Below are 22,795 nucleotides of genomic sequence, written 5' to 3'. Positions count from 1 at the left end.
GCTGTGCAAACCAACTGCTTTTTTAAAAGCAAAAATCCTGTTGCTCCTTTCTGCACAGTTATCTTGGTTATTTGTCCACACTTTTGTGTGCAGCAGTCCTTTTTATTGCTGCCATACTTGTCCTAAGATCATTGTAGGGAGATTGAAATTGTACTACAGTCCTTGTATTTTTTCATATATCTTCCAGCCACTTGCTGCCACTCAAATTGCATTGTTTTATACACTGTGCCTGAGTTTGGGTTCAGTCTCCCCCCAAAAAAGTGAGATTCAAATTCTCACAAAGTGGATATACCTCAGTCCTCTTAGTTTGTCGTGTATCAGCCAGCCACTTGCTGCCACTCACACTGCATTGTAAAATACACTGGGCCTGAGTTCGGGTTCAGTCTCCCCCCCAAAAAAGTGAGATTCAAATTCTCACAAAGTGGATATACCTCAGTCCTCTTAGTTTGTCGTGTATCAGCCAGCCACTTGCTGCCACTCACATTGCGTTGTAAAATACACTGGGCCTGAGTTTGGGTTCAGTCTCCCCCCCAAAAAAAAGTGAGATTCAAATTCTCACAAAGTGGATATACCTCAGTCCTCTTAGTTTGTCGTATATCAGCCAGCCACTTGCTGCCACTTACATTGCGTTGTAAAATACACTGGGCCTGAGTTTAGGTTCAGTCTCCCCCCAAAAAAAGTGAGATACAAATTCGCACAAAGTGGATATACCTCAGTGCTCTTAGTTTCTCGTGTATCAGCCAGCCACTTGCTGCCACTCATATTGCGTTGTAAAATACACTGGGCCTGAGTTTGGGTTCAGTCTCCCCCCCAAAAAAGTGAGATGCAAATTCTCACAAAGTGGATATACTTCAGTCCTCTTAGTTTGTTGTGTATCAGCCAGCCACTTGCTGCCACTCACATTGCGTTGTAAAATACACTGGGCCTGAGTTTGGGTTCAGTCTCCCCCCCAAAAAAAAAAGTGAGATTCAAACTCTCACAAAGTGGATATACTTCAGTCCTCTTAGTTTGTCGTGTATCAGCCAGCCACTTGCTGCCACTTACATTGCATTGTAAAATACACTGGGCCTGAGTTGTGGTTCAGTTTCCCCAAAATAAAAAGGGAGATTTAAATTCTCAACAAGTTTATATATACCTTCTACCTTGTTTTACAGTACCATATAACGGTTGTTATTTTGGTTACATTTTCCCAAAAATGAGGAAGTCTGGTGGAAGAGGCCGTGGGCGGTCGTTGCCAGCTGGTACTGATGGTGGTGGTGGTGGTGGTGGAGCATCTGGTGGTAGTGGGAAAAGCAAAATAGCACCTAAGGCTGGAGGTGTAGAGCCAGCGTCATCGTCTGGCTACACAAGGCCTCGAAGGCTCCCTTATCGGGGAGTAGGAAAACAGCTTTTAAAGCCGGAGCAGCAGGAAAACGTTTTGGCTTTCATTGCTGACTCAGCTTCTAGCTCTTTCGCCTCCTCTTCAGAAAGTTCCAAATATAAAAGCAGCAAGTCTTTAGTGGATGCTCCCGGTCAGGAACAAGACGTTTCCTTGTGTCCTTCACCCAAACCAAAAGTGAAGGATGCGTCACGCGACACTACAGGTTACTCCATGGAGCTCTTTACACATACCGTGCCTGGGTTAGAAAGAGAAATTGTTAACTGCCCATTACAAGATGAATCGGAAATGGAGTGCACTGATGCACAGCCACAGCTAGATTACTATGCTGTTCCATTAACTCAGATCACTACATTGCCCTCGCAGTGTACTGAGCCAGAATCTGACCCTGATGAGACTGTGGTGCCCCGTCCCGAACGCTATAGCACCTTACACGGTGACACAGAGGAAGGTGCACATGACATTGAAGAGGAGGTGATAGATGACCCAGTTGATGACCCAGATTGGCAGCCATTGGGGGAACAGGGTGGCACTGCCAGTAGCTCAGAAGCGGAGGAGGATGATCCACAGCAGCCATCTACATCGCAACAGCTGTCATCTGGCAGGCCCGAATCAGGCCAAAAATGTGTGTCAAAACCAAAAACAGTTTTAGGACAGCGTGGCCATCCGGTGAAAGTAGCACAGCATGCAATGCCTGAAAAGGTATTCGATAGTAGGAAGAGTGCAGTGTGGCAATTTTTTAACCAAGATCCGAATGATCAGTGCAAAGTTATCTGTAAGAAATGCTCAAAGACCTTTAGCAGAGGGAAGAATCTTCAAAATTTAAATACAACGTGCATGCATAGACATTTAACCAGCATGTACTTGCAAGCCTGGACTAACTACCAAACGTCACGTACCGTTGGTGCACCTGCTCAGAATGAAGGTAGTCAGCAATGCTACATTGCTTCCCTCACTGTAAGCCCACCGGTTAGGACACCACCAGCAGCAAATGTGGAGGTATCGTCGCAAGGCCAAAGCAGTCAGGGAATCACAAGGTTATTGGTAGGAAACATTGTATGTAGGCCAACATCAAGAATACCATCACCAACCCTCTCTCAATCCGCCATGTCCACCACCACCACCACCGCATGTTCACCACCATATTGAGTAAAAGCTCACAGACGTACAAAGAGGACTTAAAAATCCTCCAGAAAATTGACAAAAAATCACAGAGAAAAAAGCAGAGATGGTTACCTGCTGAAGCCTCCAAACGCACTAGCAGGGCGCATCGGACCCGATTAATGATGGCAACAACACAGGTGCAAAAAATGCCAAACAACCAATACTGGATTGAAAGTGGTTGTTTCATCAGTATTTTTTGCACCTGTGTTGTTGCCATCATTAATCGGGTCCGATGCGCCCTGCTAGTGCGTTTGGAGGCTTCAGCAAGTAACCATCTCTGCTTTTTTCTCTGTCATTAGTTCCATCATATGCAGCTATCCAGTCCAGCTCACCCTACAAGAGACTCTCGTTAGGAAAAGAAAGTACTCATCCTCTCATCCGCGTACACAGGGTTTGAACGCCCACATTGCTAGACTAATCTCGTTAGAGATGATGCCCTATCGGTTGGTTGAAAGCGACGCTTTCAAAGATCTGATGGCCTACGCAGTTCCACGCTATGACCTACCCAGTCGGCACTTCTTTGCGAGAAAAGCCATCCCAGCCTTCACCAGCAGGTCAAAGACCGCATTGTCCATGCACTGAGGCAATCAGTCAGTGGAAAAGTGCACCTCACAACAGATGCATGGACTAGTAGGCATGGCCAGGGACGTTACATGTCCATCACGACGTACTGAGTTAATGTGGTTGATGCAGGGTCCACTGGGGATAGCCATAGTGGGACAGTTCTGCCTAGCCCACGGTCTAGGAAACAATTGGCTGTAGGCGTTCACCACCCCTCCTCCTCTTCCTCCTCCATAAGCGAAATCTCATCCACAGAGCACAGTCGCACAACCACTCCATCCGCAGCTGCCAGTGTTGCACCCGAGGTGTCCCATTATTGAACAGCTAGTGGTAAGCGTCAGCAGGCTGTGTTACAAATGAAGTGTTTGGGTGACAACAGACACACCGCGGAAGTACTGGCCGAGTACTTGCAGCAAGAAACTGAGTCATTGCTGGGCAGTGTACATCTTGAGGCAGGCAAAGTAGTCAGTGATAACGGAAGGAATTTTATGGCTGCCATAGCCCTTTCAGAACTGAAACACATACCTTGCCTGGCTCACACCTTGAACCTGGTGGTGCAGTGCTTCCTGAAAAATTATCTGGGGTTACCAGCCCTGCTCCTGAAGGTGCGAAGACTTTGCTCGCACATTCGCCGGTCGCCCGTACACTCCAGCCATATGCTGAACCATCAGCGATCGCTGAATCTTCCCCAGCACCGCCTAATAATCGACGTTGCAACAAGGTGGAACTCCACACTGCACATGCTTCAGTGGCTGTGCGAACAGAGGCGTGCTGTAATTTATTTGTGGGAGGATACACATACACGGGCAGGCACTTGGATGGCAGACATGGAGTTGACTGGTGTGCAGTGGTCGAAGCTACAAGACCTCTGTCAAGTCCTTCAGTGATTTGAGGAATGCACACGGCTGGTAAGTGCAGACGACGCCATCATAAGCATGGGCATCCCACTAATGCGTCTGCTGATGCAAAGTTTGACGCACATTAAGGAGCAGGTGTCTGCAGCCGAAGAGGAGGGAAGCCTTGATGACAGTCAGCCATTGTCAGCTCAGGGAACTCTCCTGGACGAGGTGGCGGACGAAGAGGAGGAGGAGGAGGATGATGGGGATGAATATTTATGGGAGGAGGATGCTTCTCAGGGGGCAATAGAAACTGGTGGCGTTGCAAGGTCAGGTACAGGGTTTTTGCGCAACACAAGTGATGTTGATTTGCAAGAAAGTGCTCCTCAACCCAGCACAAGCAGTGAATTGACACCTGGAACATTGGCCCACATGGCTGAGTATGCCTTGCGTATCCTAAAAAGGGACCCCCGCATTATCAAAATGATGACCGATGACGATTACTGGTTGGCCTGCCTCCTGGATCCATGATATAAAGGAAAATTACAAAATATCATGCCACATGAGAACCTTGAGCAAATATTGACTACCAAACAAGCAACTCTTGTATACCGTTTGGTTCAGGCATTCCCAGCACACAGCGGCGGTGATGGTTCTCACACGAGCCGTAGTGGGCAACATGGCAGAGGTGTTAGAGGTGCACAAATCCGAAGTGGCGTTGGACAGAGGGGTTTTATGACCAGGTTGTGGAGTGATTTCGCAACGACCGCGGACATGACAGGTACTGCTGCATCGATTCAAAGTGACAGGAAACAGCATTTGTCCAGTATGGTTACGAACTACTTTTCCGCCCTTATCAATGTTCTCCCTCACAGGTCATTCCCCTTTGATTACTGGGCATCTAAAATAGACACCTGGCCTGTATTGGCAGAATATGCATTACAGGAGCTCACATGCCCTGCTGCTAGTGTGCTATCAGAAAGAGTATTCAGTGCTGCTGGTTCAATACTGACCGAAAAAAGGACACGTCTGGCTACCCGAAATGTTGATGATCTAACCTTCATTAAAATTAACCAATCATGGATTTCAAATTATTTTGCCCCACCTTCCCCTGCAGACACGTAGCTTGCCTGAAAAATGTCTTGCTTTTGGCCTCCTCTTACTGACTTCTCCAATTCCTCCATTTGCAGCTGCTGAATGTCCACCATAGGCCATTTATATACCTCCCTAAATGGGCTGACTCCCCCCACAGGGCTGCGGTTACCACCAGGCGCAAGCACCCGTGCGAGTGCCGTTTGCCTGGACAGGTGGGTGTGCCCACTCTTAGGAGACGGCACTGGCACAGGGTCCCTCATAGTACAATGAAGTGTCTCTGACGGTGGTGGTACACAACCAACGTCAGACACACCATCGTAATATGAGGGGCCCTGTGCCAGTACCGCCGCCCACGAGAGAGTGTTCCCCCCAGCTCGAACAGTGCTCTACCACTTGCAATACTTACCTCTCCCTGCTCCACCACTGTGTAGTCTGTGCTGTTAAATCCTACAATGGCACTGCCAATACAAATTTGTTGAAATGATAGATGATAGTAAAAATATACAGGGGCCCTGGTCTCCATTTAGACCAGTTAATGTGTTGCGCCGACTACCACTGTCTGCTACTCAGCAGAGGAGCCCACCCCTGTACCTAGCTATGCCACCTGGTAATTTCTGAAAAAAATGTTGGCAGACATTTAGCCTACTTTATTATTAGGGCCTACTCACTGTGTCAGCCACTCCTTACAATTGTCCTCTGCTGAACAAAGCAACGCCGCCAGTTTAGTCCTGTTACCAATTTTGAACTGCATTTAGCCCACTTACTTATTTCGGCCTACTCACTGTATCAGCCACTCCTTACAAATGTCCTCCGCTGAACAAAGCAACGCCACCAGTTTAGTCCTGTTACCAATTTTGAACTGCATTTAGCCCACTTACTTATTTGGGCCTACTCACTGTGTCAGCCACTCCTTACAATTGTCCTCCGCTGAACCAAGCAATGCCGCCTGGTTATTCCTGTTACCAATTTTGAACTGTATTAAGCCTACTTACTTATTTGGGCCTACTCACTGTGTCAGCCACTCCTTACAATTGTCCTCCGCTGAACCAAGCAATGCCAACTGGTTATTCCTGTTATCAATTTTGAACTGCATTTAGCCCACTTTATTATTTGGGCCTACTAACTGTGTCTGCCGCTCAATACAGTTGTCCTCCACTGAACAAAGCAATGCCGCCTGTTTAGTCCTGTTACCAATTTTGAACTGCATTTAGCCCACTTTATTATTTGGGCCTATATCTGTGTTTCCTCCTCATCCTGCCCATTGCCCAGCCACTGCTAGATGAGTCTGCTGGTACATTGACCCAGACCACTACATTCCCCTTGCACTCTACACAGCCAGAATCTGACCCTGCTGAAAGTCAGGTTCCCCTTCCCGCATACTATACCACCTTACACGGGGACAAAGAGGAAGGTGCAGATGAAAGTGCAGGTTCCTTCATCAGGTGGGGGGCATACTCGTTGGCGACATCACTGGCACAGGGCCCCTCATAGTACGCAAAAGTGTCTCTGCCGGTGGGAGGTGCCACCCACCGTCAAACACACCGCTGTACTATGAGGGGCCCTGTGCCAGGGCCAACGAGTGGGCCCCCACTGCTTGCTCAGAATCACAGCACTTGCAAAGTTGAAATACTTACCTCTCCCTGCTCCACCGCCGTGACGTATTACGCGTTTCCTGGGCCCACGAAAATCTTGAGCCAGCCCTACCCCCCCACAACTTTAGCCAAGTGACCCCCAGTTTTCAATGCCTAACTATTATTATAAAGTAAATTAAGATTGACAAGCTTCAGTAATAAGAATTGATGTTTTTAGCATTAAAATGGGAACTGTAGGTGTTTTCCTGTCCTCCACTCACTGCCAACTTTGATTCCCCATTGACTTGCATTGGGTTTCGTGCTTCAGTCGGCCCCCGACTTTACGCAATAATCGGCCGATTTCACTCGACCCGACTTTTGACAAAGTCGGGTTTCGCGAAACCCGACTCGATCCGAAAAAAGTAAAAGTCGCTCAACTCTACTTCTCATTTAAAGATTTTTCTGTATGTTCATAACTATGAAAATTGTATATTCACACTGAAGGCATCAAAACTATGAATTAACACATGTGGAATTATATACTTAACAAAAAAGTGTGAAGCAACTGAAATTATGTCTTATATTCTAGGTTCTTCAAAGTAGCCACCTTTTGCTTTGATGACTGCTTTGCACACTCTTGGCATTCTCTTGATGTGCTTGCAGACCTCAAATAATGCAAAAAAGAAACAAGTTCATAATCATTAAGAAACAACAATACTATTGTTTTAACTCAGGAAGAGTTCAGAAATCAATATTTTGTGCAATAACCATGAATTGTAGTCAAAGCTTTCATGCATCTTGGCATGCTTTCCACCAGTCTTTCACACTGCTTTTGGGTGGCCTTATGCCACTCCTGGTACAAAAATGTAAACAGTTCTTCTTTGTTTGATGGCTTGTGACTATCCATCTTCCTCTTGTCTATATTCCAGAGGTTTTCAATGGGGATCAGGTCTGGAGATTGTGCTGGCCATGACAGGGATTTGATGTGGTGGTCCATCATCCACACCTTGATTGACCTAGCTGTGTTGCATGGCGTATTGTCCTGCTGGAAAAACCATTCCCCAAAGTTGGGGAACATTGCCTGAGCAGAAGGAATCAACTGTTTTTCCAGGATAACATTGTATGCGGCTTGATTCATACATACTTGGCAAAGAACAACCTGCCCAATTCCAGCCTTGCTGAAGCATCTCCAGGTCAACACCTGGTCGTCTAATTGTTAGACGAGACCTGGAGAGGCGCACAAGCCACAGTGTCTTGCACCCACTGTGAAATTTGTTGGAGGATTGGTGATCGGTGGAGCATCGGTTTTTAGCCCATTAACAATTATAGGATTAGTAACGGATAAGTGTCTTATTGACACCTCTCCATTACTAAGCTGGTTTGATGTCACCTTACAATACAAAGATGACATTGACCCCCTATTACACCATATGCCACCTCTACAGGGCAGTGGGAAGAGAGAGGCTAAGTGCCGGAATTGTCGCATCTTACAGATGCGCTATTTCTGGGGAGGCTGTGAGTTGGTGTTTGTAGCCAGGGGAGGGCCAATAACCATGGTCCTTTCCAAGGCTATGAATATCAGCCCGCAGCTGTCTGCAAAGCCTTTTCTGGCTATTAATTATAGGGGGACCCCACATCATTTTTTTTTTGGTCCCCCTATTTTAATAGCCAGTAAAGGCAAAATATACTGCTGAGGGCTGATATTCATAGCCTGGGATGATCCATGGGTATTAACCCCTTCCTAAGCTATAAACATCGGCCCCCCCGTCGCTGGCTTGCCCTCTCTGGCACTGAAAATTGCATGGGAACCCATGCCATTATTTTCCCCCGAAAAGATTCTTTTATTAAAAACATACAAGTCCCATAATTTTCACACACACTATGCTAATTGTATTGGCTGTTATGATCTGGTGGCCTAAGAGCAGCATGAGACGAACTATGGAGAAGGTGGTACCTGTACTGACCGCAGACCCTGAACTTAACACCGCAACTAGAAGTAGCCGTGGAATGTACCTAGCGCTCCCTAGACATCTCGACACAGCCGGAGGACTAATTACCCCTAGAGATAGAAAAGGGAAAACTATCTTGCCTCAGAGAAAATCCCCAAAGGATAGACAGCCCCCCACAAATATAGACTGTGAGAGGAGAGGGAAAAAACATACACAGACTGAAATGAGAATTTAGCAAAGGAGGCCACTTCTAGCTAAATAGATAGGATAGGACAGAGTACTATGCGGTCAGTATTAAAACACTAGAAAATATCCACCACAGAAAATACAAAATCTCCACAGCTAACTAAAGATATGGAGGGTATATCTGCATGTCCAGAGATACCAGCTTGGCTAAAAAAATCCTTATACAGACCAAGCTGGACAAGACAAAAACATGGAAAAGAACTGAACAATAAGGCCACAGCATGTGGACAGCAAAAATCAAGGCCAGAACGTATCTTTGTTGAAATGAACTGCAAAGCAGCAGAGACCTGGCAGGGATGTGAATCCTCCAGGAACAATGGACAACTGGCACTGACTAAAGGGTGAAGCAAGACTAAATAGCCCAGTCAAAATTGCAAAAAGTGAACACACCTGATATGCTGCGATTCAGAGACAGCAGCGCTACCACTTACAAACACCGGAGGGAGCCCAAGAGCAGAATTCACAACAGTACCCCCCCCTTGAGGAGGGGTCACCGAACCCTCACCAGAGCCCCCAGGCCGATTCAGATGAGCCAAATGAAAGGCACGAACCAAATCATCAGCATGAACATCGGAGGCAACAACCCAAGAATTATCCTCCTGACCATAACCCTTCCATTTGACAAGATACTGAAGCTTCCGCCTCGAAAAACGAGAATCCAAAATCTTCTCAACCACATACTCCAACTCCCCATCAATCAACACCGGGGCAGGAGGATCAACAGAGGGAACAACGGGCACCACATATTTCCGCAACAAAGATCTATGAAAAGCATTGTGGATGGAAAAAGAGGCTGGAAGGGCCAAACGAAAAGACACTGGATTGATAATCTCAGAAATCCCATAAGGGCCAATAAACCGAGGCTTAAACTTAGGGGAAGAAACCTTCATAGGGACATGACGGGAAGACAACCAGACCAAATCCCCAACCCGAAGCCGGGAACCAACACACCGACGACGGTTAGCAAAACGCTGAGCCCCCTCCTGAGACAACACCAAATTGTCAACAACATGAGCCCAAATTTGCTGCAACCTGTCAACCACAGAGTCCACCCCAGGACAATCAGAAGGCTCAACCTGCCCCGAAGAAAAACGAGGATGAAAACCAGAGTTACAAAAGAAGGGTGAAACCAAGGTAGCAGATCTAGCCCGATTATTAAAGGCAAACTCGGCCAATGGCAAGAAAGCCACCCAATCATCCTGATCAGCAGACACAAAGCATCTCAAATAAGTTTCTAAAGTCTGATTAGTTCGCTCGGTTTGGCCATTTGTCTGAGGATGAAATGCGGAAGAAAAAGACAAATCAATGCCCAGCCTAGCACAAAAGGCCGCCAAAACCTAGAAACAAACTGGGAACCTCTATCGGACACAATATTCTCCGGAATGCCATGCAAACAAACCACATGCTGAAAAAACAACGGAACCAAATCAGAAGAGGAAGGCAACTTAGGCAAAGGTACCAAATGAACCATCTTAGAAAACCGGTCACAAACCACCCAGATAACTGACATCCTCTGGGAAACCGGAAGATCCGAAATAAAATCCATAGAAATATGCGTCCAAGGCCTCTCAGGGACCGGCAAAGGCAAAAGTAACCCACTAGCGCGGGAACAGCAAGGCTTGGCCCGCGCACAAGTCTCACAGGACTGCACAAAAGAACGCACATCCCGTGACAAAGAAGGCCACCAAAAGGACCTACCAACCAAATCTCTGGTACCAAAAATCAAAGGATGACCAGGTAACACAGAACAATGAACCTCCGAAATTACTTTACTAGTCCATCTGTCAGGAACAAACAATTTCCCCACTGGACAGCGGTCAGGTTGATCAGCCTGAAATTCCTGAAGAACCCGTCGTAAATCAGGGGAGATGGCAGAAAGAATCACCCCTTCCTTCAGAATACCGACCGGCTCAAGGACACGAGGAGAATCAGGCAAAAAGCTCCTAGAGAGGGCATCAGCCTTAACATTCTTAGAACCCGGAAGATACGAGACCACAAAATCAAAACGGGAGAAAAACAGGGACCATCGGGCCTGTCTAGGATTCAGCCGTTTGGCAGACTCGAGGTAAATCAGATTCTTATGATCGGTCAAGACCACAATACGGTGCTTGGCCCCCTCAAGCCAATGTCGCCACTCCTCAAATGCCCACTTCATAGCCAACAACTCCGCAGGTGAAAACTTTCGAGAAAAGAAGGCACACGGTTTCATCAAGGAACCATCAGAATTCCTCTGAGACAAAACGGCCCCTGCCCCAATCTCAGAAGCGTCAACCTCAACCTGAAAAGGAAGAGAAACATCCGGCTGACGCAACACAGGGGCAGAAGTAAATCGGCGTTTAAGCTCTTGAAAGGCAGAAACAGCCGCAGAGGACCAATTCGTCACATCAGCGCCTTTCTTCGTCAAATCGGTCAGGGGTTTAACCACACTGGAGAAGTTGGCAATGAAACGGCGATAAAAATTAGCAAAGCCCAAAAATTTCTGAAGGCTCTTCACGGATGTGGGCTGGATCCAATCATGAATGGCCTGAACCTTAACCGGATCTATTTCTATAGATGAGGGAGAAAAAATGAAGCCCAAAAAAGAAATCTTCTGTACTCCAAAGAGGCACTTAGACCCCTTCACAAACAAGGCTTTATCACGAAGGATCTGAAATACCATCCTGACTTGTTTCACATGAGACTCCCAATCATCTGAAAAAATCAAAATATCATCCAAATATACAATCATGAATTTATCAAGATAATTCTGAAATATATCATGCATGATGGACTGAAACACAGAAGGAGCATTAGAGAGTCCGAATGGCATCACAAGGTATTCAAAATGGCCTTCGGGCGTATTAAACGCAGTTTTCCATTCGTCACCCTGCTTAATACGAACAAGATTATATGCCCCTCGAAGGTCAATCTTAGTAAACCAACTAGCCCCCTTAATCCTAGCAAACAGATCAGAAAGCAAAGGCAAAGGGTATTGGAATTTGACCGTGATCTTATTCAAGAGGCGATAATCAATACAGGGTCTCAAGGAGCCATCTTTTTTGTCAACAAAAAAAAAACCTGCTCCCAATGGTGAAGAAGATGGCCGAATATGCCCCTTCTCCAAGGACTCCTTAACATAGCTCCGCATGGTGGTATGTTCTGGCACAGACATGTTGAAAAGTCGGCCCTTAGGGAACTTACAGCCTGGAATCAAGTCAATAGCACAATCACAGTCCCTATGCGGTGGAAGGGAACTGGACTTGGGCTCATTGAATACATCCTGGAAATCTGACAAAAACTCAGGAATTTCAGAAGAGGGGGAGGAGGCAATTGACATCAAAGGAACGTCACCATGAACCCCCTGACAACCCCAACTAGTCACAGACATAGATTTCCAATCTAATACCGGATTATGCACCTGTAACCATGGGAAATCCAGCACAATAGTATCATGCAAATTATGCAACACCAGAAAACGACAATCTTCCTGATGGGCTGGCGCCATGCACATGGTCAGCTGTGTCCAAAACTGAGGTTTATTTTTAGCCAACGGTGTAGCATCAATACCCCTCAAAGGAATAGGACTCTGCAAAGGCTGCAAGGGGAAACTACAACGTCTGGCAAATTAAGTTTAGAGCGGCGCCTGAATCCACAAATGCCATGACAGAAAATGACGATAATGAGCAGATCAGGGTCACAGATATCAGAAATTTAGGTTGTACAGTACTGATGGTAAAAGAACTAGCGATTCTCTTGGTATGCTTAGAGCAATCAGAAATAACATGAGCAGAATCGCCGCAGTAAAAACACAACCTATTCTGACGTCTGAATCCTTGTCGTTCAGCTCTAGACACAATCCTATCACACTGCATAGGCTCAGGACTCCGCTCGGAAGACAATGCCATAGTGTGCACAACTCTGCGCTCGCGCAAGCGCCGATCAATCTGAATGGCCAGAGACATAGAATCATTCAGACCAGCAGGTGTGGGGAACCCCACCATAACATCTTTAACGGATTCAGAAAGACCCTTTCTGAAGATTGCCGCCAAGGCATCCTCATCCCATTTAGTCAGTTCAGACCATTTTCTAAACTTCTGGCAATATGATTCTGCCGCTTCTTGACCCTGAGACAGGGCCAACAAGGTCTTCTCAGCATGATCCACTGAATTAGGTTCGTCATACAATAACCCAAGCGCCTGAAAAAAGGTGTCTACATTAAGCAACGCCGGATTCCCAGGTTCCAGGGCAAATGCCCAATCCTGGGGTCACCACGCAGCAGAGATATAACAATTTTAACCTGCTGGATGGGATCACCAGAGGAACGGGGTTTCAGAGCAAAAAAACAGTTTACAGTTATTTTTAAAGCTCAGAAATTTGGACCTATCCCCAAAAAACAAATCAGGAGTTGGAAATCTAGGCTCTAAAACCGGAGTCTGAACGATATAATCGGAAATACCCTGTACTCTAGCAGCAAGTTGATCCACACGAGAAGCCAATCCCTGAAAATCCATACCAGCGCCGAACTCCTGAGCCACCCAGAGGTAAAGAGGGAAGAAAAAAAACACAACAGACTACAGAAAAAGAAATGGCTCAGCACCTTCCTTCCCTTCTTCTGAGATGCGGTTAACTCATTGTTGGCCAGTTGTACTGTTATGATCTGGTGGCCTAAGAACATGAGCATGAGACGAACTCTGGAGAAGGTGGTACCTGTACTGACCGCAGACCCTGAACTTAACACCGCAACTAGAAGTAGCCGTGGAATGTACCTAGCACTCCCTAGACATCTCGACACAGCCGGAGGACTAATTACCCCTAGAGATAGAAAAGGGAAAACTATCTTGCATCAGAGAAAATCCCCAAAGGATAGACAGCCCCCCACAAATATAGACTGTGAGAGGAGAGGGAAAAAACATACACAGACTGAAATGAGAATTTAGCAAAGGAGGCCACTTCTAGCTAAATAGAAAGGTTAGGACAGAGTACTATGCGGTCAGTATTAAAACACTAGAAAATATCCACCACAGAAAATACAAAATCTCCACAGCTAACTAAAGATATGAAGGGTATATCTGCATGTCCAGAGATACCAGCTTGGCTAAACAAATCCTTATACAGACCAAGCTGGACAAGACAAAAACATGGAAAAGAACTGAACAATAAGGCCACAGCATGTGGACAGCAAAAATCAAGGCCAGAACTTATCTTTGTTGAAATGAACTGCAAAGCAGAAGAGACCAGGCAGGGATGTGAATCCTCCAGGAACAATGGACAACTGGCACTGACTAAAGGGTGAAGCAAGACTAAATAGCCCAGTCAAAATTGCAAAAAGTGAACACACCTGATAAATGCTGCGATTCAGAGACAGCAGCGCTACCACTTACAACCACCGAAGGGAGCCCAAGAGCAGAATTCACAACAATTGGCCTCATCAGCAACCATTGAGAATACAATGTAGGAGAACGTGGTCAAATTCTGCGCTGCTGAATCATGTAGTCCAAAGGTATTATTAAAAGTGGTCTTTATTCAACGCGCTTCTGAGTTTCAAAGAACTCCTTCATCAGGAGATACCACATAAGAATCTAATGTCGTTTGACCACTTTCTCCTACATTGTATTCTCAACCCCTGGTCCCTCATGGATCCGTGGATCTGCGGCAGCAAATCTCTCCAATGCTTGTCTTAAGCTACGTCTGGTGAGTGCTTTTACCTTGCATTGACTGCTTAATCTCGGATAAAACCCAATTGCGCTATTTTCCTCCAACAGTTTTTATATCTTCAGCAACCATGATATCGGGGTCCATATTCTCCTGCTAACTTTGTTAAAATAAAAAATTTTGGACCAAAATTTGATTTTGTGGAAAAAATTTGATTTTTATTTTTCATGGCTCAACGTTATAAACTTATGTGAAGCACCTGGGGTTCAAGGCACTCGCCAAACATCTAGATAAATCCTATGAGGGGTCTATTTTCCAAAATGGGGTAACTTGTGAGGGGTTTCCACTGTTTAGGTACATCAGGGGCTCTCCAAACGTGACATGGCGTCTGCTCTCGATTCCAGCCAATTTTAAGTTCAAAACATCAAATGGTGCTCCTTCCCTTCCAAGCCCTGCCGTGTGCCAAAACAGTGGTCTTGCTCAACTCAATTGGTATCGGCCTACTCAGGTGAAATTGCGCAACACTTTTTGGGGTCCATTTTCTCCCAATACCTCTGTTAAAATAAAAAATTTGGGGCTAAAGTATGATTTTTGGGGAAAAAATGTGATTTAGATTTTTCACGACTTTACGTTATAAACTTACGCGAAGCACCTGCTGTTTCAAGGCACTCTCCAAACATTTAGATCAGTCCCTTAAGGGGTCTAGTTTCCAAAAGGGGTCACTTGTGTTGGGGTTTCGATTGTTTAAGCACATCAGTGGCTCTACAAACACGACATCAGGTCTGCTCTTGATTCCAGCCAATATTACATTCAAAGCACCAAACGGTGCTCCCCCCCTTCCAATCCTTGCCGTGCGCCAAAACAGTGGTCTTCCTCCACACATGAGGTATTGGTGTACTCAGCAGAAATATCACAACAATTTTGGGGTCAATTTTCTCCTGTTACCTTTGTTAAAATACAAAATTTGGAGCTATAAGATGATTTTTGTGGAAAAAAATGCAATTTTTAATTTGTAAGGCTCTATGCTAGAAACTTGTATGAAGCACCTGTTTTTTCTAGGCGCTCACCAAACATCTAGATAAGTCCTTTGAGGAAAATAGAAAAATGTCCAGCGTGTTGAATAAAGTTCAGAAGTCTATTAAAGAATTAATAAGTCGCACCAGTGACTACATGGGCAGAAAAAAATGTGCAAACCTAGCATACGCGTTTTGGTATTTAATCCTTATTCACTGCATTGATGAAGATATGGCCAGGAGTTTGTATAACTTATACAAACCATCTGGTCTCGATTCAGAAACTGGCAAATCCCAGGAGTGTGTGCCCTGGACGGTTTATAAGTCTGTAGTCACATAGAGTCACACAACCCCTTTAAGTGTATTATGTGGTTGTGGTCAACAACCTTGCCAGGTGAGCAATTCTTCCATTGATTTGATATCTTATTACCCCGAGAAGACCCTATTGTGCTATTGTCTTTCCAGCCCATCCTCATTGTAAGTGCAAATATAGGCTGTTGTCTGACATAAAAACAAAATGAAGCATGCTGGACTGGTTGTCTGAGGCTATGTGCACATGTTGCGGGTCTTGCTGCAGATCCACAGCGGATTTGATGCTGCGGATCTGCAGCTGTTTTCCATGCGTTGTACAGTACCATGTAAACCTATGGAAAACAAAATCCGCAGTGCACATGCTGCGGAAAAAAAACACATGGAAACGCAGCAGTGTTTTTTCCACAGCATGTCAATTCTTTGTGTGGATTCCGCAGCACTTTACACCTGCTTCTCAATGGGAATCCACAGGTGTAAAACTGCAGGTGAACTCCGCACAAAAACCGCGGTAAATCTGTGGTAAATCTGGGGGTAATCCGCAGTGCGGTTTACCTGCGGATTTTGCAAAAACAGGGCGGAAAAATCCGCACCCCAGTCCGCAACGTGGGCACATAGCCTTAGTCGAGAGGTAGTATCCCCTAGAAATATTGCTCATATTTGTAATATGGAGCAGCACAGATGCATCATATGGCAGCACATATGATTACTGTGCATATGAGGCTTGACCCTGGTAATGTCGAGCAGTTGGGGTAAAGTAACATCACCAACACTCACCCGTTGATGCCTACCCCAAGCTCCATGCCCTTAACCCCAAATAAAGACTAGGACTACATATTCTTTTGGAATAATATCGGCCACAGCAGCCTTTTTATTTAAATACAAACAGACATAAATGAATAATTACCATCCAATAACTTTAAACTAGGAGGGGTCCTTGGAGCTCCCAGGAATCTGGTGACCAAAACACAGCATAGCGTGAACGTTAAAAAACCAAATTACTCCCAGCCATTACCACCTGGCTCAGGAGCACCAAAAACCCCAACGGGTTCACTGTTCACGCTAAAATTCCCGGGGAACCGACCACCCCTGCCGAAACCCCCAAGTCACCAGATCCAAAACAAGTTTTAACACTAAATACAGGGGAGCCATAAGCCAATGAATCCCCCCAACCCAATTTCCATCAACTCCAAGGACTCCCCCCAGCCACCACGGCCACAATGACCCATGTTACCGAAAAAATTAACCTAAGAACCAAATAAAACACCACCCTCTTAAAACAAAACAATTAGTGTGGGAGGGCGGGACACTCGTTGCCCAGAGCGCGGGAACTGACCAGACCACACCTCCCACTGCCAGTTTAAGCTCAAAATTCCCCTTAAACCCCCACCTCTAAACCTTAACCCCTCCCTTCATCCCATGGTCATGATGTGCCTACCTTTACGCCGTGGGGGGAGGGGCGGCTACAGCTCCGGACATTACTTGACCCTGGTAATGTCGAGCAGTTGGGGTAAAGTAACATCACCAACACTCACCCGTTGATGCCTACCCCAAGCCCCATGCCCTTAACCCCAAATAAAGACTAGGACTACATATACTTTTGGAATAATATCGGCCACAGCAGCCTTTTTATTTAAATACAAACAGACATAAATGAATAATAACCATCCAATAACTTTAAACTAGGAGGGGTCCTTGGAGCTCCCAGGAATCTGGTGACCAAAACACAGCATAGCATGAACGTTAACAAAACCAAATTACTCCCAGCCGTTACCACCTGGCTCAGGAGCACCAAAAACCCCAACGGGTTCACTGTTCACGCTAAAATTCCCGGGGAACCGACCACCCCTGCCGGAACCCCCCAAGTCACCAGATCCAAAACAAGTTTTAACACTAAATACAGGGGAGCCATAAGCCAATGAATCCCCCCAACCCAATTTCCATCAACTCCAAGGACTCCCCCCAGCCACCACAACGAGGGACTTTGAGCACCTCAAAGACCCGAGACCCCACCACAACGGAACGCTATGGCCTTCTCCACACCTTCCTGCAGCCCAAGCACCCAAAAATCAATCCCAATGGCATTCAGATGCACCCCGTCTGCCAACCAGAACGCCCCATCACATTTTTCCAGCTCAAAATGCCTCACGGCTACGCCACCATTCCTGGTCACGGCTCTGTTCACTTTGATCCTGGCCTTATTAATTTTTTCCAAGGACCGCATATTCCTCCACCGTTTACCCGGTACAATCTCCGACCAAACCACCGATAACCCAAGATATAAATGCCACAATCGCAACAAGTCCTGCTTGATGTCCTTAATTAGTTCTCTGAATGGGCGCATTCCCAAATCATTACCTCCCACGTGTAACACCAAAATATCCGGCGACTTATCCAACACTACCGCGGCATTGATTTCTTTCAACACCCTGTTCCAGGCCAGACCCCTAAAACCAATCCACCGGACCACCGCTACTGACCGCTCGAACCCAAGTTGTCTACCGTCCGACCGAACGTCAGCGCGCCGGGCTCCCCAATGTACATAAGAATGGCCGAAAATCCACACCAAAAATGGTAAGGAACCTGAAAAATACAAACAAATGATCAAAAACAGCAGCCAAAACCGCAAGGTAATAAACCAACTACCTCACAAAAGACCTAATCACACCCACTTAACACCTAACATAACTGCGGTATCTATTCGATTTCCACCTACGAATACGCTTGATAGCCTCTGAATCCAAACCACCAGCAGCCGCATCCGTTGCTGCCCCAATCCGAAATGAATGAGGAGTAAAACGCGAATCACCCAACCCCAACGCATGAAGCGCCTTCTTAAAAACCACCTGAAACTGATACCTAGACAAAGAAGAACCGTCCTCATGACAAAGTAACGATCCCTCCCTGCGAGGTCCAAGACCCCAAAAACCATTTAAACACCCAACTGGGCACATACAGGAACCGGCGACCGCACCCAGCTCAACTCTCCTACCGCGCCCCACCTGGTCAGTCTTCGAGCGACGTAACCAAAACTCCACAAGCTCCTCAGACAAAAGAACATCCCGCGCCAAAATTCCACCCATTGCCTTCTTATTACGGGATACCAGCTCACCGATTCTCATTGCACCAAAAAATGCAAACGAAAAAGCCAAACAGAAAAGACGTTATTCAAACACTGACCCACAACAATCCCCTAAAACCTCACCCAACCGCTCTAACATCACAAAAGACATGGGATGCCGTGAATCCAACCTACCATATTGTCTACGGAAACCTTTTACCGCCTGCCTCACCAAAAACACCTTAGACAAATCACCCTGCCCCCTCAATTTAAAACCAAACAACAAAGCGGACAGCAAGCGTGATACCTTCGCCCACGACCAACCCTCTGAAAAACCACGACTAAGCCAAGACAACAAAATCCCTAGCTGATCATCAGCACTACCTCCACCTGGGCAAGATGCCAACATCCCTTCCCACGATAACCAGACCGCCTGATAAGCCTCCCATGTATTGGGAGCCAACGACGACCGTATCAGATCTTCAGCGTCCCGGATGCCACAAGCCAAAGGTCCACAGGGCATTCCAAACCGACAGCCTCTGCTTCCAGAGCCAAGGACCGGAAACGCTCGAACTGGAAACGAGAAAGAGAATCAGCTATTGAATTCCTCACCCCAGGCACATGAGTCTCTGTGACCTGCGAATTCAACTCCAGACAAGATAGCACCAATTGCCTGAGAACCCGCACCACGGGCGGTGACGAAGCTGTAAGACCATTCACTGCACACACCACCCCCATGTTATCACAGTTAAAACGAATGCGCCTGTTGCGAAATTCCTGCTTCCACAAATGAACCGCCACCAGTATAGGAAAAATTTCCAATAACGCAATGTTACGGACCAGCCCTGATGAAATCCATGCCACAGGCCAGGGTTCAGCACACCATTGCCCCTTGAAGTATGCCCCAAAACCACTGCCACCCGCCGCGTCTGTAAACAAATCCAATGAGTCATTGTCAACCGCCTCCTCCATCAACAAGGAACGACAATTGTAATATCCCAAAAAAGAACTCCAAACCGCCAAACCTTACTTCAGGTCAGCTGACAAACGAATAAAATGATGCGGTGCACGAACTCCGGCCGTAGCACTCGCCAATCGCCTGGAAAAAACTCTCCCCATCGGCATCACCCGACAAGCAAAATTAAGTTTCCCCAGCAACGATTGCAAATCTCGCAAAGTCAATTTCTTCAAACGCAGCGCCCGTGCCAGATCTTCGCACAACCCCTCAATCTTGTCCACGGGGAGCCTAAACTCCCACTCAACCGTATCGATAACAATACCCAAGAAACTCAAACACGTCCTCGGGCCTTCCATCTTACCAGGGGCCAAGGGAACCCCAAAACGTTCACACACCCATTCGACAGCCCGCAAGAGCTGAGAACAACGATCCGACCCAGCCGGGCCTACACAAAGGAAATTGTCCAGATAGTGCATAACCGAATCACAATCTGAAACATCCTTAACCACCCACTCCAAAAAAGAACTGAACGTCTCAAACAACGCGCACGATAGGGAACAACCCATAGGCAGACACCTATCCACGTAAAGCCCCCCTCCCAAAAACAACCCAAAAGCTTAACACTATCCGGATGGACGGGTAGCAGAGGAAAAGCCGCCTCAATATCCATTTTGGCCAACAGGGCCCCATGTCCGAATTTGCAGACCCAAGCGAACACCTCATCAAATGACGCATAAACCACCGAACAAAGCTCAGGCGCAATATCGTCGTTAACCGACAACCCACGCGGGTAAGACAAGTGGTGTATCAAACGGAATTTACCCGCTTCCTTCTTGGGAACCACACCTAGCGGGGAAACCACCAAATCAACAAAAGGCGGGGACAAAAAGGGGCCGGACATCTGACCCAACGCCACCTCCTTCCCCAGCTTCTCCGACACCACCTCCCCGTGTAACACCGCCGACCGCAAATTTTTAATCGACTGAGGAACCACAAACGGAGGGGCAGGAATAACAAAACCATCCCGAAAACCGTGATGTAACAAAACCGCCGCTTCCTTCTGAGGGTACCTACTTAAATAAGGGACCATCCTTTCCAGCCTCACAGGCGTCGCCCCCATGAGAATTTCTGGCCCCTGACTTGGACTTAGCTTTTTTAAAGCATTTTGAGGCACCGTGGGAAGAGCCACTGCAGTGGGAACACAAATACTTGAATTTGCAATTAACCCCGAACTTACACTGCCCGTCGTTGAATTGCCAGTATAAACCCGCTTTTTGACCCCCTGACTGACTGGACTGTCCTGACGCACCAGCCGAACTGGACTGACTACTTGGACCGGAACTACCGGCCCCCCCTGAAAGGAATGACCAAACTTATACTGAGCCATTACGCGCAGCCAAAGCCCGATATCCTTTTGGTTCCAACGAAGAGTTGGATGAATAGCCTTCAGCTGTCGGAATTGCTCGTCGTATCTCAACCACGCTTGCCCACCATAAACCCTATGCGCCTCCCCAATAGAGTCCATGTAGCAAAACAAGCCCGAACAATTCTCCGGCGCCTTCTCCCCAATTACGCTTGCCAAAATGGCAAACACCTGCAGCCAATTTATGAAAGTCTGAGGAATAAACCGCCACCTACGTTTTTCCTCCTCCTCCTTCTTGCTGTCCTCTTTCTTCCCCTTATCCAAGTTAAATTTCTCTAACGGGAGCAGCGAAAATATTTCAACATACTCATCCTTCAGAATTTTTTCTCTCACCAAACGAAGGCTAAGGGGTGATCTTATGTTAATGTATAAATATATGAGGGGACAGTACAAAGACCTTTCTGATGATCTTTTTAATCATAGACCGGTGACAGGGACAAGGGGGCATCCTCTACGTCTGGAGGAAAAAAGGTTTAAGCATAATAACAGACGCGGGTTCTTTACTGTAAGAGCAGTGAGACTATGGAACTCTCTGCCGTATGAGGTTGTAATGAGTGAGTCATTACTTAAATTTAAGAGGGGACTGGATGCCTTTCTGGAAAAGTATAATGTTACAGGGTATATACACTAGATTCCTTGATAGGGCGTTGATCCAGGGAACTAGTCTGATTGCCGTATGTGGGGTCGGGAAGGAATTTTTTTCCCCATGGTGGAGCTTACTCTTACCACATGGGTTTTTTTTGCCTTCTCCTGGATCAACATGTTAGGGCATGTTAGGTTAGGCTATGGGTTGAACTAGATGGACTTAAAGTCTTCCTTCAACCTTAATAACTATGTAACTATGTAACTATGTAACCTCTTTCTTAAGATGGGCCCCCAAAGGGCCCTCAAAACAAACATAGACTTCCCCGTGAGCCCTATCACCCAAATGCATACGACACTCCTTCTCTTTCTCCGTCTGGACCGAAACCGAAACAGGCGCCCAGGGGCCCGACGACACCTCGCTCACCCCCGTAACCCTCTGTGACCCCATCCACGCCGCCAAGTGCCGCTGATCACTCATGCCCCTCTCCAACCACACCAACAAATCCCTCACGTTCGCTAACACCGCCCCGACACCCACCACATCGGACCCAGCCGAACCCCCAACACAAAAACCCATCACCGAATCGCCCTGCGAACCCACAAACGCAGGAGTGGTCAAACGCTGCAAAGGTACTAAAGACAAAGACACACACTCACCAGGCTGCGAGGGAGCTGTGATCCCCCCAGCCGGAGTCCCGGGATCCAGACGCTGCTGTCCATGAAGGTCCATGCCATCGGAAGCCGACTGCTGACGGGGGGTCTGAAAGGAATCCTGCTGCGACGACGAAGGCTGAAGAGAGGGAACTGCAGCTTGTTGTGTCCCAGACGGCTGACGCTGTGCTGCTGCTGTTGCTGCCCAAACGGCCGGGCCCCCGTCCGCGAGGAGTGAAGCTGCCGCTGAGTCCGCACGCCCCGCTGCAGGGATAGACCCCGCTGTAGCGACAGGGGCCAGCCCCGCTCCCGGACCTGCAGGGCCACCCGCATCCAAGCTGCTCCACTGCCCGAGTAAAGGTGA

This window comes from Ranitomeya variabilis, chromosome 5, assembly GCF_051348905.1.
Source record: "Ranitomeya variabilis isolate aRanVar5 chromosome 5, aRanVar5.hap1, whole genome shotgun sequence".
NCBI lineage: Eukaryota > Metazoa > Chordata > Amphibia > Anura > Dendrobatidae > Ranitomeya > Ranitomeya variabilis.
Note: the sequence above shows the minus strand (reverse complement) of the source record.